Source organism: Tursiops truncatus, chromosome 10 (genome assembly GCF_011762595.2).
Source record: "Tursiops truncatus isolate mTurTru1 chromosome 10, mTurTru1.mat.Y, whole genome shotgun sequence".
Classification (NCBI taxonomy): Eukaryota; Metazoa; Chordata; class Mammalia; order Artiodactyla; family Delphinidae; genus Tursiops; species Tursiops truncatus.
This window is the reverse complement of record NC_047043.1, coordinates 71329219-71342336: the sequence shown is the minus strand read 5'-3', so window position 1 is coordinate 71342336 and position 13118 is coordinate 71329219. Positions and strand designations below refer to the sequence as shown.

Genomic DNA, 13118 nt, shown 5'->3' with positions numbered 1-13118 from the left:
TTGTTTATTTTTGTTTTTATTTCCATTACTCTAAGAGGTGGATCAAAAAAGATCTTGCTGTGATTTATGTCAAAGAGTGTTCTTCCTATGTTTTCCTCTACGAGTTTGATAGTGTCTGGCCTTACATTTAGGTCTTTAATCCATTTTGAGTTTATTTTTATGTATGGTGTTAGAGAATGTTCTATTTCGTTCTTTTACATGTAGTTGTCCAGTTTTCCCAACACCACTTATTGAAGAGAATGTCTTTTCTCCATTGTATATTCTTGCCTCCTTTGTCATAGATTAGATGACCATAGGTGCGTCGGCTTTTCTGTTTATTTTTGCCTCCCCATTTTCTTTGTCATCATACTATTTCTGCTTAGCCATTAGAAAGCTAAACTTCATAAATCCTTTATTTATTTTTTTTACTATCCCTCATATTTTTCTGTATCCACCAGGACGAATACTTTGTAGTATAAGTTGCTTCTATATTGAGATAATTTTGAAAAATAGTAACTTTATGTTCCCAAGTTATCATACTTGCTATTAAGTGAGTGGATATTTAGACCTCAGTAGGAAGCTATCAAAATGATTGATTTTGATCGAATGAAATGGGTAAATATTTTTACAGCCAAAGGCTCTGGTGATAGAATCCAGAAATTTGTGTTTTTAAAAAACAGCTTTACTGAGGTGTAATTGACATACAATAAACTGAACACAAAGTGTACAATTTGATAAGTTTGGACGTTTGAATACACTCATAGACCCATCAGCACAGTCAAGATAGGTATATGTCTTGTCACCCCCCCAAAATCTTCTTATGTTCCTTTGCACTCCATCCTGCCTCCCCTTTCCAAACAGCCACTGATCTGTGTTCTGTCACTGTAGATTAGTTTGTATTTTCTAGGTTTTACACACAGTATGTACTTCTTTTTTTGATCTGGCTTTTTTCTTTTCTTTTTTTTTTAATCATCTTAACATAGTATTTATTTGTCTTCCCTCTGTCAAACCCTGAGCCAACCACTTTCCCCAGGCTGCCTGGGGATGTGTAGGAAAAGGAACATACAGGGCCAATTAGACACGGTAGAAAGAACTATGGGAGTTAGAGAGGGCTCCTTAACATGGCAAAGAGAATGGAAAAGACTACCATCAGGGAAAAGAGTCCCATGGCCTCCAAGAGGGCAAAGCCCAGAATGGCATAGGAGGAGAGCTGTTGCATCAGAGAAGAGTTCCTGGCATAACCAAGGATGAGGCTCCCAAACACAGTGCCAATCCCAGCCACCCCAACTGTGGCAGCCCCAGCTCCAGTGAACGTGGCTGCTGTGTCAGTGTCCCTTCAGTGGCACTGGTTTGGAAGCTATGCCTAGGGATAAGTGAGGTCAAGAACCCTGAGGCTGCCAAGCTGCTGAGGCTCTCATCTGTCAGCATCTGCAGTTGTTTCATCACTACTGCAGACAGTGGTCGGCCCAGCAGCTCAGAGGTACTCCTCACCAGGGAGGGGAGTAAGGGGCTGTGGCAGGAAAGTGGCTCCCAGTGCAGAGAGTGATCTGACTTCTTTCACTCAGCATAATGATTTTGAGATTCATTCATACTGCATGTTTAAATAGTTGATTCTTTTTATTGCTCAGTGGTATTCCATTATATGGCTATAACACAAATTTCTTATCCAGTCACCTGTTGATGGACGTTTGGGTCATTTCTAGTTTTTGTCTATTACAAATAAAGCTGCTATGAACACTCATGTACAAGTCTTTGTATGGACATATATATCCTTTTATCTTGGGTAAATACTAGGAGTGATAGTGCGTGTGATAGCTGAATCATATGGTAGGTGAATGTTTAACTTTTTAAGAAATTGCCAGACTTTTTCAGAGTGGTTATACTAATTTGTTTCCACCAACTGTGTATGAGAGTTTCAGTTTCCGCACATCCTACTCAACACTTGGTATGCTCAGCCTTTTTTTTTTTTTTTTTGCCATGCCGTGTAGTTTGCAGGATCTTAGTTCTCCGACCAGGGATCAAACCTGTGCCCCTTGCAGTGGAAGCATGGAGCCCTAACCACTGGACCACCAGAGAATTCCCTGCCCAGCCTTTTTAAATTTAGCCATTCTAATATGCTTGTATTGTTGTATCACTGGGGTTGTAAGTTGCATTTCCCTAATGACCTGTGATGTTGAACATCTTTCCATGTGCTTTCCATTAGTCTTCTGTATATGTTCTTTGGTAAAGTGTCTGTTAAAATCTTTGCTCTTTTTAAAGACTGAGTTGTTTAAATTCTAGTGGTTGAATTTTGAGAGTTCTCTATACTTTTTTCTTTTTTAAAATTATTTATTTATTTTTTGGCTGCATTGGGTCTTCGTTGCTGTGTGCAGGCTTTCTCTAGTTGCGGTGAGTGGGGGCTACTCTTTGTTGCGGTGCGTGGGCTTCTCATTGCAGTGGCTTCTCCCATTGTGGAGCACGGGCTCTAGGTGCGCAGGCTTCAGTAGTTGTGGCACGCGGGCTCAGTAGTTGTAGCTCGAGGGCTCTAGAGTTCAGGCTCAGTAGTTGTGGCGCATGGGCTTAGTTGCTCCGCAACATGTGGGATCTTCCCAGGCCAGAGCTCGAACCCGTGTCCCCTGCATTGGCAGGCAGATTCATAACCAATACGCCACCAGGGAAGCTCGCTATATATTCTTGATGCAAATTCTTTTTCAGATATACGGTCTACAAAATTTTTCTCCAAAGTTTATATACCTTTTTTCATAACAGGTCTTTTGAAGAAGCAGAAATTTATGAATTTCTACACAAATTACTGCTAGTGATTGGGATTGTAAATTGGGGGAGAAGTGACATCTTAAAATTGTCTCTGATCTATGAACAAAATATATCTCTCCATTTATTTGTGTCTTCTCTAATTTCTTAGCAGTATTTTATAGTTTTCAAGGTACAAATCTTTCACATCTTCTGTCAGATTTACCCATATGCCTATCATATGTTTGATATTGTTGTAAATGATATCACTTTATAAAATTCAGTTTTCAATTTTCATTAAAAAGTCCAGTTCAAAATTCTAATATATAGTTGATTTTTGTATATTGATGTTGTATCCCACTACCTTACTAAATTCATTTATTAGATCTAGTAGCTTTATTTTGGCATATTCCATCATATTTTTTTACATAGAAGATCATGCCATCTATGAATAAAGATTGTTTTACTTCTCCTTTCCAATATGGATGACTTTTGTTTATTTTTGTTGCCTGATTTCACTGGCTGGAACCTCCAATGGAATGTTGAATAACATGTATGAGACTAGACATCTGTCTTATTCCTGATCTTAAAGGAAAGCATTCAGACTTTTATCATTAGGTCTGATATTAGCTATAGGTTTTTTGTAGATGTCCTTTATCAAGTTTATGAAGTTCTCTTCTAGTCCTAGTTTGCTGAGTTTTTATCAGGAATGGACTCTGGATTTTGTTAAATGCTTTTTCTGAATCTATCAAGATGATTATATGGTTTTGTTTTGTTTTCATTTTATGAATATAATTGGTTTGTTAACACTGATCAACTTTTGAATGATAAACCAACTGTATTCCTGGGATTAAACACCACTTAGCCTTGATATGTTATCCTTTTCATATAGTTTTGGATTTGATTTGCTCAATTTTTGTTTAGAATTTTTGCATCTGTGTTCATGAGCAGTATTGGGTTGTAGTCTTTTTGTAATGACTGTCTGGTTTTGGTATCAAGCCTCATGGACTGAGTTGGAAGAGTTTGTGTCAAAATGGTATTATTTCTTCCTTAAATGATGGTTGGTGGGAAGGTGTTTACATTTTCAACTTTTAAAAAGATACAAGGCTGTTAGGGTTATCTATTTCTTCTTGAGTGAGCTTTGGTATTTTGTGTTTTTCAAGAACTGTGTCCATTTCATCTAAGTGGTGGCATTTAAGGGAATAAAATTGTTCATAATATTCCCTTGTTATTCTTTTATTATCTGTAGAGACTATAGTGATGTAACTTTTCTCATTCCTGATACTGGAGGCTTATGAATTTTATTCATCTTCTAAAAGAACCAGATTTTGGTTATATTGATTTTCTGTTTTTCCATTTTCCATTTCATTGATTCTTACTTTTGGCTTTCCTTTGTTCTGCTTACTTTGGTTTTAATTTGGTCTTTTTTTTTTAGTTTCTCAAGGTAGAAGCTGAGGTCATTGATTTGAGACCTTTTCTCTTCTCTAATATAGGTTTTTAGTGCTATACAGTTTCCCCTAAGTACTGCTTTAGTGGCATCCCATAAATTCTGATACGTTCTATATTTATGTTCATTCAGTTCAAAATACCTTATAATTTCCTTTAGGATTTCTTTGATCCATGGGTTATTTAGAAGTGTTATTTCCTTTTCAAATATTTATAGATTTTCTAAAAATCTTTTTGTTCTTGATTTCAAATTTCATTTAATGTGGTCTGAGAACATACTTGGTATGATCTGAGTTCTTTTAAATTTTTAAGATTCGTTTTATGGTCCAGAATATGGTTTATCTTTGTAAATGTTCTGGGTACACTTGAGAACAACGTGTATTTTGCTGTTGTTGGGTAGAGTGTTATATAAATGTCAGGTCAAGTTTGTTGATAGTGTTGTTCACGTCCTTGCTGATTTTCTGCCTTCTTGTTCCGTCAGTTATTAAGAGAGGGCTATTGAAATCTCTTGACCATAATTGTAGATTTGTGTATACTTTGCTCAGAAATCTAGTCTGATATTAATAGAATTCCAGGTTTCTTATGACTATTGTTAGCATGATATATCTTTTCCATACTTTTACCTACTTGTATTTTTACATTTGAAATACTTTCGTAGGGTCTTCCCTGGTGGTCCAGGGAGTAAGACTCTGCACTCCCAATGCAGAGGGCCTGGATTCGATCCCTGGTCGGGGAACTAGATCCTGCATGCATGCCACAACTAAGAGTTTGCATGCCGCAACTAAGAAGTCCACATGCTGCAACTAAGAGTCTGCATGCCGCAACTAAGAAGTCCTCATGGGGGCTTCCCTGGTGGCACAGTGGTTGGGAATCTGCCCACCAATGCAGGGGACGTGCGTTCGAGCCCTGGTCCAGGAGGATCCCACATGCTGCGGAGCAACTAAACCCGTGTGCCTCAACTACTGAGCCTGGACTCTAGAGCCCGCAAGCCACAACTACTGAGCCCACATGCCACAACTACTGAAGCCTACACACCTAGAGCCCATGCTCTGCAACAGGAGAGACCACCACAATAAGAAGCCCACGCAGCGCAACGAAGAGTAGCCCCCGCTCACTACAACTTGAGAAAGCCTGCACGCAGCAATGAAGACCCAATGCAACCAAAAAGAAATAAATAAATTTATAAAAAAATAAAAATTAAAAAAAAAGAAGCCTGCATGCCTCAACTAAGGAGTCTGCGTGCCACAACTAAGACCTGGTGCAGCCAAGATAAATAAATATTTTTTAAAAGAGCCAGCTCTTCAATAAAATAAAATAAAATACTTTTGTAGGTAATGTAGTTCTTGCTTTTTTTTCCTTTTTCTGGCCACGCTGAATGCCTTGTGGGGTCTTATAGTTCCCTGACCAGGGATCAAACTCAGGCCCACTGCAGTGAAAGTGTCAAGTCCTAAACACTAGACTGCCAGGGAATTCCCTAGTTCTTGCTTTTTTATCCAATTTCACAAATTTTGCCTTTTAATTGGTATAATTATATCATTTACAATTACTGTGATTATTGCTATGGTTACAAAAAAACTACATTTGAATCTATTATCTTGCTATTTGTTTTCTGTTTGTATTATCTGCTCTTGTTCCCCTTTTCTTTTTTTTCTGACTTCTTTTGAATTAATGGAATATTTATGATCTTGTTTTATCTCCTTTGTGGGATTATTAAGTATAACTCTTTGTTTTATTATTTTAGTATAGCTGCTTTAAGATTTACAGCACACATTTTTAACTTATCAGTTTCCCCTCAAGTGATATTATGCCACTTGATGTATAGAATATTATAATAGTGTACTTCTGTTTGGCTCCTTCCAGCCTTTGTAATATTATTGTTCATGGATTTTACTTTTACATAAGTTATAAATACCACAATACATTATTGTTAGTTTTTTGTTTTTTGTTTTTTTTGCGGTATGCGGGCCTCTCCTGTTGCGGAGCACAGGCTCCGGACGCACAGGCTCAGCACCCATGGCTCACGGGCCCAGCTGCTCCGCGGCATGCGGGATCCTCCCAGACCAGGGCACGAGCCCATGTCCCCTGCATCGGCAAGCAGACTCTCAACCACTGCGCCACCAGGGAAGCCCTATTGTTAGTTTTGTTTAAATAGTTCATTATTTTTTTTTTAAGTTTTAAATAGTAAGAAAACAAATTCTTACATGTATACTCTTATACCTAACCTTTTCTGGTGCTCTTTATTCCTTTGTGTAGCTCTTTATGGTATAATTATCCTTCTGCCTGAAGAACTTCCTTTAACGTTTCTTGTAGTGCAGATTTGCTGTGGATGAATTTTCAACTTTTGTATGTCTGGGAATATCTTTATTTTACCTTCTTTTTAAATGATGTTTTTTGCTGCATATAGATTTCTAGGCTGTTATTTTGCCTTCTAGTATTTTAAAATGCTGCTCCACTGTCTTCCTGCTTGCATTATTTCCAGTGAGAAATATGTCATCTTTATCTTTGTCCCTAGGTAGCTAATAAGTCTCTTTTTCTCTTGCTACTTTTAAGATTTTCTCTTTGTCACTGGTTTTGAGTTATTTGATAATGATAGGCTTTGATGTAGTTTTATTCAGGTTTCTTGTATGGGGTCAGTTGAGCTTCTTGAATATGTGGTTTTATAGTTGTAATCAAATTTGGAAAACTTTTGGTCATTATTTCTTCCAGTATTTTTTCTGTCCCCCTTCCCTTCTTTCAGGGACATCAGTTACCTCACGTGTTAGGCTGCTTGAGGTTGTCCTACAGCTCACTGATGCTTTTCATGTTTTTGTTTTACTCCTCTATCTGTATTTCATTTTGGATACTTTTGTATTGCTATGCCTTTAAGTTAGTCTTCTCTTTTGTATTGTCTAATTTGCTGTTAACTATCTAGTGTATTTTTCTTCTCAGACGTGGTAGTTTTTATTTCTAGAAGCTTGATTTATGTCTTTTGTCTTTCATGTCTGTACTTTTTTTAAAAATTTATTTATGTTTGGCTGTGTTGGGTCTTTGTTGCTGTGCACGGGCTTTCTCTAGTTGCGGTGAGTGGGGACTACTCTTTGTTGCGGCACGTGGGCTTCTCATTGCGTTGGCTTCTCTTGTTGCAGAGCATGGGCTCTAGGCGCGCGGGCTTCAGAGCGCAGGCTCAGTAGTTGTGGCGCACAGGCTTAGTTGCCCCATGGCATGTGGGGTCTTCCCGGACCAGGGCTCGAACCCGTGTCCCCTGCATTGGGAGGCGGATTCTTAACCATTGCGCCACCAGGGGAGTCCTGTACTTATTTAAGATAACATCTCTCTCAGTTCTGAGTTCATTTCGATGGACTACCTCATTATTATGGGTCATGTGTTTCTGCTTCTTTGTGTACTCAATAATCTTAGGTTAGGGACTTCCCCAGTGGGCCAGTGGTAAAGAATCCGCCTTCCAATGCAGGGGACGTGGGTTCAGTCCCTGGTCAGGGAACTAAGATCCCACATGCCACAGGGCAACTAAACCCTCACGCGCCACAACTACTGAGCTCACGTGCCTCAATGAGAGAGCCTGCGTGCTGCAAACTACAGAGCCCACGCACTCTGGAGCCCACGCGCTGCAACGAAGGAGAAGTCCATGTGCCGCAACGAAAAGCTCCCACATGCCTCAATGAAGATCCTGAGTGCCGCAGCTAAGACCTGATGCAGCCAAAATAATAAGATAAATAATAAAATAAAATAAATAAATATTAAAAAATAATAATCTTAGGTTAGATGCCAGAATTTTACCTTGTTAGACGTTGGATATTTTTGTATTCTTAAAAATTTCTTGAGCTTTGTTCTAGGGTGCAGTTAAGCTATTTGCAAACATTTGGTCCTTTCAGGTGTTTTATGACTTGTTAGGTAGGTTCGAAGTAGTCCTCAATATAGAACTAATTATTCTTCACTACTAAGGGGAGACCTTCTTGAGTATCCTACTCACTATCCCATGAATTATGAGTTTTTTCAGTCTTGCTGATGGGAACAGGCACTGTTCTCTTTAATCCTTTGATGAGTCTTTGGCTTTTCGGTCGTTTCTGCACATGCATGTACTTATTGGTACTCTGCTGAATATTCTAGGGGAAGCCTTCTGTAGATCTCTTTCTATACAAGGTGTTTTTCTTTCTTTGCTCGCTCTCTCTCTGGCATTCTGCCCTAAAGTTTGGTTTCCTCGGACTTTCAGCTCAAGGAGTTCACCAGCCTACCCCTCTGTTCCCCTTTCTGTGCTATGGGCTGGAAACACTCTCAAGGCAGTAAGCAGGGGCAGTCTCAGATTCAGGCCTTACTGCATTTGTTTTCTGTCTTTCAGGAATCATTGTTTTTCATTGCCTGGTGTCCAGGGTCTTGAAAACCATTGTTTAATAAATTTTGTCTGTTTTTTAAAAAATTATTTTAGGTGAGGGGGTAAATCTGGTCTTTGTACTTTATCTGACTAGAAGTGAGAGTCCCAGCAATCTGGTTTTAACAATCCCTCTAAGGAATTCTGATGTATGTTAAAATCTGAGAAACATACAGATATTTGAATTTAATGTTAGATGATTGTTTCACTATCAACCGTCATTTACCATGAAGACATGAGTCAGTAAATCTAATTCTTGGAGGAAAAAATTTTTGAGTAAATTCATTTCTGTTTTGTAGCATGGAAGATATGTGAGTAATTATGAGACATTTGAAATATTTATACAGTCAGGATAGATGGAGATTTGGGTAAGGAGAAGAAGGTTTTCTGAAATAAAAAATGATGTTGATGTTGTTATGGTACATAGCAGTCTTAGACATTCAGCTTCATGCTACCTAGTAATTTCTTTAACCATTGTTAAACACAAGGTCATTTCTGGGAGGAGTTGGAACAGCAGTTAAGTTCTGGTTTGCTGTAGTGGGTAAGGGGAAGCAAATGACTCCATTTTGGGTCTGCTGCTTCTTTAACAATTCCCCCCTTCTGATCAAACTCTCAGCATAAATGAGATGTGATAAAAAAAAATTAAGGCATTAGTGCCACTCTCAGCTGCCATAGGTCACTCTCTGCATCCATAGGTCATGACATTTTTCTTTAAGCCCTGTGACATTCACAGGTCATGGTTCATAATCCTTAAATTGGTTACTCTCTTTGTTTCTTTTCTGTTCTAGTCTTAGGGTGATCATTTGCATGGTGGTTAGTGGCTGCAAACACGCATTTAAAGCTTTTGAGAGGATACAAAGCACCAGGGGGATTACTATGATTATAATAAGCAGGATAATTTCCAGTGTTTGGAGTGGACTTTGAAGCTATGGTCTCCAAGACCCAAACCAATCAAAGAAAGACCCCATTCAGAGTCATCTTCTTAAGCCAAGTGGCTTGCTTAATATGTAACTGAATTTCAACCCCCCCAGAAAGTCCAAGGATCTTTGCTGGGAGGCTATTGATTAGCAGTGGATCCTGCTGTACTTTCAAGAGTTAAGGAAAGGTTCCTGATCATAGCATCATTTGTATTTATTCCTAACCAGGGAAGTAGGGACCTGCCAAGGGAAGCAAATCCTGAATCATAAATGCCTCCTGGTAGGCCCTTTCGAGAACAGTTAGGGTCACAGTTAGGTAACTTAGGAGGCATTGCCCAGCTGTGCACCAGCCATCTAGGCATTCATATGCCCAAGGAGAATGATAACCACCAAAAAATAAATCCTTTCCACTAAGGTGGCATTGTTAATGGATTCATCTGCAAGAATTGTTGCATTTGCCCATTTAAGGCCGGGGTCGGTTAGATTTTTTTCCTAGCTTGCCATAAAAAATTGTTCTAAATTCTAGAGATTACCTTCCTTAGCAATGGCCTGGAAGATATGGCTGATGGCATTATCTTTCCAAGTCAGTGCCAGAATAAAGGAAAGAGAAGAAAAGATTTTGTGTTTAGCTGAAATGGGAAGTCTTGATCTGGTGTCTTGGATGGAAGCAGTCTACATCGATGTCCACTACTTCTCATCCTTGTCAACTTGATTTGGAGGTCTCCAGTGTTTGTACAGGACCAGATGTCAGTTGGAGCCTCCTTTAGCTATAATATATGTATACAAGGCTTATTGCCTTTTAGTTTTGCAGCAGTGCAAGTGGCCAGAAGCACTTGGTAAGTTTCCTTCCAGTGGGGCTTTGAGGGTGGTTTTTTTCTGATAATGCCTCCAGAATATCCAGTCACCAGGCTTCAGACTCTGACCAACAAGTTTTCCCTAAATGGGAATATGGGAAAGCTTCTTTAACCTGTTGGTAATAGGCTTGAAAATAAGATATTAAAGACTTACAGTAGCTGATCATACTAGCATGGGGCTACAAAGGATCAGCAGAAGGTTGTATACCAATAGACATTGGTCTGCCCATGATTATCTCATGTGGAGTGAGTTTATGTTTCCCAAAAGTGGTATTATGAACAGGCAGCAAGACCACAGGCAATACCTTAGGCCAGGGGAGTCCAGTATAGAGGTGTGACAGTTAATAGCAGTAAAATCTAATATCTACAAAGGTAAAAACTTAATTTTTCTCCTATAATTACTCCCATTTTTTTTACTATAGATAATCACAGTAAAACTAAATTTGTTTGTATTAAACTTGGCCTGATTATTTATATACATGCAGCAAGAACAGTGATTGACCATATAAGTATTTTTGTAAGATTGCTTTGCTAGAACCTTGTAAGCAAAATAACAGCTTGATTTTTCCAAGCAGTTCCTTGAAGCTGTCTGGTCATATGAGGCTATGTACGTTTCTCTCAAACATTACATTCCAGTGAAAGCCTTGGTAATTGTGTCGTTTTACAAGGAGAACAGGTTCTTTTTCTTTATTTCTTTTTTTTTAACTTTCCTTTGCTATTAAATAAAACAAAAGCTGTTATTTTCCTCCATCTTCCATAGATTCCGTGAATTCTAACATGTAGCCATAAAAGCAGTAGATTTTAGAAAATATACTTCATAACATTACCTATGTTGACAGGATACAATCCAGAATGGTAATCTCCAACTCTAGATTTTATTGTCCTATCACAGGTCCCCCTTGTTAATGCAAAATCTGTTATTCATATCCCAATTAGAAGTAATGACAAAGAACAAAAGGCAGAAGATGAAAAGAATACTTCACATGTGACGATATAACAACCTTTGTATACTTACAAATTTATGTCAACTATTTACTAGCAAGGAAAATGGAAAAAGGCTCTTCTGGCCAACAAAATATAATTTTTCTTATAGGAAAGGTGAAATATATATAATGGGTAAGATATCCAGAACCTCCCACAGGAGGCCAGTTGGAAAAGTCCAACAAATGTCAGAGTGTCATTTCTCAATGACCCCTTACTTAGAAAACAGTTTTTTAATTATATAAAAATTGAAGCTCCTTGCATATTCAAAGTACACTTCAATTTACCCATGGATCCAGCAAACTTCATAATGGAAAGGCAAAAATGTTATTAACTGATTTAATGAAAAAACATGACTTATTAAACTTATGTACTAAGGCTAAGAGTACTTACAGAATCATCTCAATTCAGTGTACATTGGTAAAAGTAACAAGCAGAATCCATGCTCCACAGAATTACTTTATGAATGAGGGACTGATTAAAAAATATATATATATTTATAACTGATAACTTTCATATTGTAAATTTTCAGGAGCATAATATGTGAATTAATTTGCATCAGGCTTTCCAGTACTACTTGTATTCGTGGGATTTCTCTCCAGTGGGAGTTTACATATGACTTTGATGGTATTTGTTGAAATTGAAAAATTTCCCATGTTTTTCACATTTATCTCGTTTCTGCTTGGTGTTCATTCTCACGTGATTTTGTAAGGATTTGGGCAAATTGAAGACTTTCTCACTTTGCTTACATTCAAGAGATTTCTCTCCATTCTGAGTTCTTTCATGGCTTCAAAATGTACTGCAGTAACTGAAGGCTTTCCCACATTCCTTGCATTCATAGGGTTTCTCTCCAGTATGAGATCTCTCATTTATCTTAACATAATTGGAACAATTGAAGGCTTTACCCATTGTTCCATTCATAGGGTTTCTCCCCAGTGTGACTGTTTTCATGTCTTTGAACAGACTGGTATTAACTGAAGGCTTTTCCACATTGCTTACATTCACAGAGTGTTCTTCTGGGGTGAGTTCTTTCATAGGAACAGATTTGTGGTAACTGAAGACTCTCCCACATGCCTTACATTTATATGACTTTTCTCTGTGGTCCTCATATTCGTATGGTTTGGGTGCAGTCTGAGAAGGAGAACAGATTCTTATTGAACTTATGCAGATAAATATATTGTCATGAAAATAAGAATATTCACTGAGAGATTCTGAATTCTGGAGGGACCAGGTAGGGAGAAAAGTAAATGTTTCATCTTTGTTCACAAAGGTATACTTTGCCAAACCTCCATTAAGTCCTAGATAGCTTCAGAGAAAAGGTTTCCTTAAATCTGGAAATCCAAAATGTTAGAGCATCCTCCTGAGTTTATGCAGTCCCATGTAATTAATACTTGCTCTGCTTGAAACCAGTATTTCCATTAGTTCACTTGACCTTACCCGATGATTGAGGGTGATATAGGGACAGTGGTAATTCCGAGTAGTTTGTCAGTTTTTCATTAAGGCTCATATGATTTGCCCAATGAAGTGGGTACCTTGATCAGTGGAGATTGTGAAAGGTCTACCCAAAGTGGGAAACCCATTGTCTAACCATTTCCTTGCCACTGTGAGGGCATCACACCTTATGGCAGAGGAAGGCTTCAGGCCATCTGAAAAACATGCATACAATAACAAAAGCGTATTGATAGCCCATACTAAGTGGCAGTTGAATGAAGTCCAGCTGCAGGTGTTCAAAGGGTCCAGAGGGAAGAGATGAGGCCTGTGCAGAAGGAATGCAAAAAATGAAAACTGGGGTTTGCCAGAGAGCCTGGAAAATCCAAGTGGCTGTCTTGGGTTTCCTATAGCCATGAT

The 13118-nt window shown here is 38.3% G+C and overlaps 1 pseudogene; it reads right to left on the bottom strand.

Annotated features, from left to right (window-relative positions):
* Positions 1 to 924: 924 nt before the first annotated feature.
* LOC101327313 (ATP synthase F(0) complex subunit C2, mitochondrial-like) lies at positions 925 to 12850 on the bottom strand (annotated as a pseudogene).
* Between the last annotated feature and the right edge of the window lie 268 nt (positions 12851 to 13118).